The sequence below is a fragment of the Panthera pardus genome, unplaced genomic scaffold (genome assembly GCF_024362965.1).
Source record: "Panthera pardus isolate Hobbes unplaced genomic scaffold, ASM2436296v1 HiC_scaffold_2, whole genome shotgun sequence".
In the NCBI taxonomy this organism is placed as follows: domain Eukaryota; kingdom Metazoa; phylum Chordata; class Mammalia; order Carnivora; family Felidae; genus Panthera; species Panthera pardus.
The window spans coordinates 127811727-127817838 of NW_026526765.1; positions in this window are offsets into that span (position 1 = coordinate 127811727).

The window sequence follows — 6112 nt, forward strand, 5'->3', positions numbered from 1 at the left end:
GCTGAAGTCAGATGCTCAACAGATTGAGCCACCCAGGCACCCCACACACATTCTGTTTTAAAAATGGTCTAGTTTCTTTTTTATCTGTCCTCTGATCTAATTGACAGTATTTTTGGTGGCTTGTGGAATTGATGGTCCAAAGCAAAAAGCCCTGTTTTTCTATATCTGCATTCCATTTTATTCTTTTCATGCTTTCACAAGAAATACATGTATCTTTTTTTTTTTTTTTTTTTTTTGCTTTGTCACTTTATGCCCTTTCTCTTTGAACAAATAATTTATTGTGTGCCATAGTTTTAACCCAGTGTCCAAGTAATTTAGATACCAGGCAGCTGGTTTTCAGGTACTGTGGTAACAGAATTGGCTTTAAAGGAATGCATATCTTCAAATTGACATGTGGTACTATCATTCAGGTGTACAAATTCTCTAATTGTTGTGGTTAGCAGAAAAGGGCTCGTGGCCAGAATGGCTTGGGTTTAGAATGATTGCCAGAATTTCAACTAATTTTCTAGTTGTACAGAAAGACTGGAGTTTAACCATCTTAACTGGGAAGTGTTAGTTACCTACCTATGAAATGAATTAAAAAAATGCATTGGTAAGTATAGTAATTTCCTTTAATAATAATAAGTAATTGCTGTTGCTGCTTTGTCAATTAGTAACAGATTAAAAGAATTTTTATAATAAACTTTTTAGAAAACTTTTTTTTTTCCTTAAAGACTTGTCAACTAAAAATATGTATTTTGAGTATTCTGAACAGAGAACTTACAGGGGTTTGCTTTGGAACTCTTAAGGGTAAAATGAATGATAAAATGGTATGCTCATTTCTTAGGTTGAATATTCTAAGCAAACACACATGACTTTTTTCCTTTTCTTGGTTGCAGTAGATATGTTTTAAATGGAAGAATAGTTAAATTATTTTTTGGAAAGACTTAGCTTTAGATGAGTAGGATAAGGATGGTTATTTCTGTGGTTCTCAGCCTTGGTGCCCACAGAAAATCTGATTTAAATTGTTTGGAGGCATATGTAGGCATATTTTTTTAAGTTTCTCAAGTGATTTTAATTTACATTTAGATTTAAGAATCACTGCTCAGTTTTCCAGCTGCAAATTTCGGAAAATTGGTTTTTGTGGTGATTGGTGGTGGTTGTGGGTTTTGGTAAAATTAAAATATACTGTAGGACTCTGTTTCAATAGTGACTTTCGCCTGTCCTGTATAATAAGCATTCCCCTTACTTGTCAGCCTAATGTGTTCCTAGAAATGAACCTTAAAGTTTTATGATGGGCTTGTTTATTTTGGGGTGGATTCTATTCAAATGAGGTGCACCTATTTTTTTTTTTTAAGTTTTTTCCCTTCGCAGTCGTACAATTTACCAAGGTTGTTGATGTATTATCTCAGGCTTTCCTGATGATCTCCGTATTTGTTTCAATCTTAGTTTAAGCCTGTGTCTTAAGACTATAAGTGTATTTTATTTCTGCTTTTTATTCTGTATATTTAATTACACAGGTACTGCCATGTAGACAAAAATGGGATGTTTGCTGAAATGGCATTGTTGCCGTCCTAGTGCTATCCTGTACATGTTATGATGTTTTTAGCAGCTGGTATATAAATTTGAGGAAAAGAAAATAATTATGGATATTTATAATGTACAGATTTGTTTTAAAAGTTGAACACACAAAGGTCAGTGATGACCAAGTAAGTGGAATGAGCAAAAAATCCCAGATTTGTGATTCCTGTTACACCTGGACCAGAATTCCTCTCCCAGAGGTAAAAGAGATAGATAGTGATTAAATGCTGGAAAAAAGGCCATGTCTTTCTCTTTTTTATTTTTTTAATTTTTAAAAAATATTTGTTTATTTTTGAGAGAGAGAGAGCGCGCACAAGCAGGAGAGGGGCAGAGAGGGAGACACAGCATCCAAAGCAGGCTCTAGCCTGCTGTCCTGTCAGCACAGAGCCCTGCGCAGGGCTCAAACCCACAAACTGTGAGATCATGACCTGAGCTGATGTTGGATGCTTAACTGACTGAACCACCCAGGCACTCTTCTCTCTCTCTCTCTCTTTTTTTTTTTTAAAGCAAATCACAGATTCTCATGGCTGAAGGTTTTGTTTTGTTTTGTTTTATTTTAATTCCAGTGTAGTTAACATACAGTGTTGTATTAGTTTCAGGAGTACAATACAGTGATTCAGCAGTTCTATACATTACTCAGGCTCATCAAGGTAGGTGTGCTTTCAATCCCCCTCACTTATTTCACACACCCCCCACCCGTCTCCCCTCTGGTAACCATCAATTCTCTGTATCTCGTAGCTGAAGTTTGTAAGTAGTTTGTATCCTCAACAGGTTTGGGATAAGTACATGGACTGTTGAGTTTTCTTTCCCTAAAATGCTACTAATAATGCAACATGTGGTTCCTATTGCTGTTTAGACCCCCTGGGAATCTCTCTGGAGATAGCCTTGAGCCATCCACAGTATTGTCATTGGTGAGGTCCATTTAGTCTTCCATGGACAGTACCCAGTGGTGTTCTTTCAAGAGATGATTAGCAGATGTTTCCTAATTCAGTGGTAAGCTATAGCTGCCAGGAAGTTAAGTGCCCATTTGTGGAAGTCAAAGACTAGAATTGTGATGGAAAAGGGAGTTAAGAGTGCTTGCTTTGAAGACCCGACCAGAGAGAAAGGTTCAATGAAAGTTACTGGAAATGTCAAACATTTAACAATGCACTGATCAGGCTAGTAATGAGGCTGGTGGTCTCTGAGGAAATGACACTGAGCTCAGACCCAAAGGATGAAAAGGAGCTATTTCTCACCAGGCTGTATTAGACACTATTTATCACAAGATCACCCTTATTTTCTTTTTTTAAAGTTATTTATTTTGAGAGAGAAAGAGCCGGGAGATGCAGGGAGAGAATCTCAAGCACGCTGCTCCTGGGCAGTGCAGACCCCCATGCCAGGCTCAAACTCACAAACCTGAGATCATGATGAGATCATGACCTGAGCCAAAACCAAGAATCAGATGCGTAAATGACTGAGCCACCAAGGAGCCTCATACCATGCTTCTTTTAAAAGAGAAAAGTAGAGGGGCGCCTGGGTGGCTCAGTCAGTTAAACGTCATACTTCAGCTCAGGTCATGATCTCGTGGTCTGTGAGTTTGAGCCCTATGTCGGGCTCTGTGCTGACAGCTCAGAGCCTGGAGTCTGCTTTGAATTCTGTGTCTCTCTTTCTTTGTTCCTCCCCACCCCCCTTCTCAAAGTAAATAAACATTTAAAAAAATAGAAAACGAGTATAGTTTGTAGACCAAAACTGGTCATCACCTGACATCTCCAGAGATTTCTGCTTTCACCTGCAGGGGGGCAGGAGATCAAGAGCATCAAAAGGGAAGCTGCGAGATGGGAACCTGTTGTAGCCCAGGCTAGGATTTTATGTCCAGAGTCTGACACCTGTCCCTGAGCAACAGAACATGGCTAGAGAAATGGATGCAACTGTACTGGTAGGGACTCATTTATACAAATGTCAAAGTGATCGTAGTTAGTGCCAGACAATCCCCTCTGCTTCCTGAGATTCCTTCTCAGACTTCAAGAGGACTGATTCACATGGTCTCTTCTCAGATTGCCAGCATCTCCTCTCCTAAACTCCAGAACTCTGATGACCTTGCCAATTTATACTTTCTTCTTCCTGTCACCACCTCCACCAACCTTTCTGCAGCTGTATATGTAATGTTGACCTCAACTGGAATATTCCCAACAGCATACAAGCGTCGCTCCAGTATCTTCAATCCTGAAAACAAATTCTTTTGACCTCACAATCTCCCTTAAGTGTCTGCCCCTTTTCTGTGTTCCTCTTCTTAGTCAAACTTGAAAGAACTGTTAGGTATTCTCTATCTCCTCTTACATTGTCTTCCTGACACATCACTCCACTTAAATAACAGGCTTTATCAAGGTTATTTTTACATTGCCAAGTATAGTAGACATTTTTCTTTTTTATTTTAATGTTTATTTTTCAGAGAGAGAGGGGAGACACAGAATCCGAAGCAGGCTCCAGGCTCTGAACTGTGAGCACAGAGCCCGACGGGGCTCAAACCCACGAACTGCAGATCATGACCTGAGCTGAAGTTGGACACTTAACCGACTGAGCCACCCAGGCACCCTGACGTTTTTCTGACTATAATAAATTCCAGTTTTCAGGGGCACCTGGGTGGCTCAGTTGTACAGTATGCAGCTCTTGATCTTGGGGTCGGGAGTTCAAGCCCCATGCTGGGCATAAAGCCTACTTTAAAAAAAAAAAACACCAGTTTTTAGCATTGGAAGCAATTGAACAAAACAACTTCCTGGAAATAATTTCTTCTTTTGTCTACCATGACACTAGATGTGCTTGTTGCCCTATGTTTTTGACTGCTACTTCCCAAGTTTTTTGATAAATAGGAGAGTGACCCAATGTTTAGGTCTCTATCTCTCTTCTACCTAAGTGATCTCATCTAGTTCCACCTGTATGCTGAAGAATCCCAAGTTTATAACTTTAACCCATTTTCTCCCCTGAACTTCAGAGTTCTATATCCAGCTGCCACCTTGACATGACTCAGATATCTAACATGCATCTCAAACTGAATTCCTGATCTCTCACCCAAACTCCTGGGGCTCCCTGTCTTAGTAAATAAATGAATGCAGTTATTTTCCACAGGTAAGCCATTAGCTATACCTCCAAATATATCTTTCTGCTCACCTTCACTGCCACTACCCTGGTTCAAGCCTCCTGAAGGATCTTACTACTTCCCTTTTTCCCAGCAACTACGTTCTCCACACGGTCACAGAATACTTTTTTTTTTTTTTTTAATGTTTATTTTTGAGAGAGAGAGAGAGAGAGGGAGACACAGAATCTGAAGGAGGTTCCAGGCTCTGAGCTGTCAGCACAGAGCCCAACATGGGGCTTGAACTCCTAGACTGCGAGATCATGACCTGACCCGAAGTTGGATGTTTAACTGACTGAGTCACCCAGGTGCCCCATGGAGTGATCTTTCTAAACTGTGGATCAGATCAGGTCACTTGATGTTTACCCTCTATCCCCTGAGGTTGCTAAATGCAAATAAAATAAAATCCAACTTGCTTATGATGTCTTCCCTGCAAAGCTCTTCATGCTTTGGTCCTTGCCTGTTCCTCTACCTTCACTGCCTTTCACTCTCCCCCCATTAAGCACTGACGATGCTGGCATTGCTGTTCCTGGAACATATGAAGGTCATTCTTATCTTAGAGCCTTTGTACTTAGGCTACTTGAATAGCTGTCCCACTTCTCCATGGCTGTGCCTTCTTCAGCAGGTTTCTGCTTACATGTATTGCTGCCCCTGCCTTCCCTCACTTCACTTTCTAGGTCAATTTTTATCTTCTTCACAATACTTATCTACATACCATTTTCTGTATGTGCTTCTCATCTCTTACCCCCTGATACTCAAGTCCTTTTTCTGTCTTGTTTATCGCTGCCTATGACATGGTGGGTGGAGAGGCTAATATTAGGTAAATATTCAATAATGGATTGACTGGCAGCTTTCTGGGCCAGTTAGTGGGTCATGGGTTGGGCCTGTACTCAAGAGATTCTCCTGGGGATGCCCTTGCCAATCAGTGGCCCCTTGGAAGACATGCCTTCCTAACTAGGCATTCAGCAGTCAGAAATTAGCACTTGATTTGTAAGAGATATTAAAGTCACACTTGCCTTCACCTCATTGATGTTGCCCAGAGTCTGGCTCTTGGAATGTTCAGCATCTCAGGTCCTGGCCTGGAGATCCCTGGGCAGTCAGCTGGCAGGGTGGGCTATGGACCGTTCAGACAGATTGCCGTCTCGTGGTCTTTGCTCCAGTGTGCTGGCTCCAGATGCCATACTGGCGCTGGTGTCCTTGGGTTCCCATAGGAGGATATAGTGGGAGATAGTAGGTCATGCCTGTCATGATTATGTCATCTATAAAAGAGCCCTCGATGGCCTGCGCTGCCCTACTTTTGAGTGAGCCTACCCGGCCCCTGTTGCCAGGACTTGTGCATGAATTTGATTTCACAGAGGGATGCTGTGGCCCACAGGGCTGAAGGCTACTTCCAAGGTCACACTGTGTGCATGTGGTCAAGCTGTACTGGCATTCAGTCTCTGA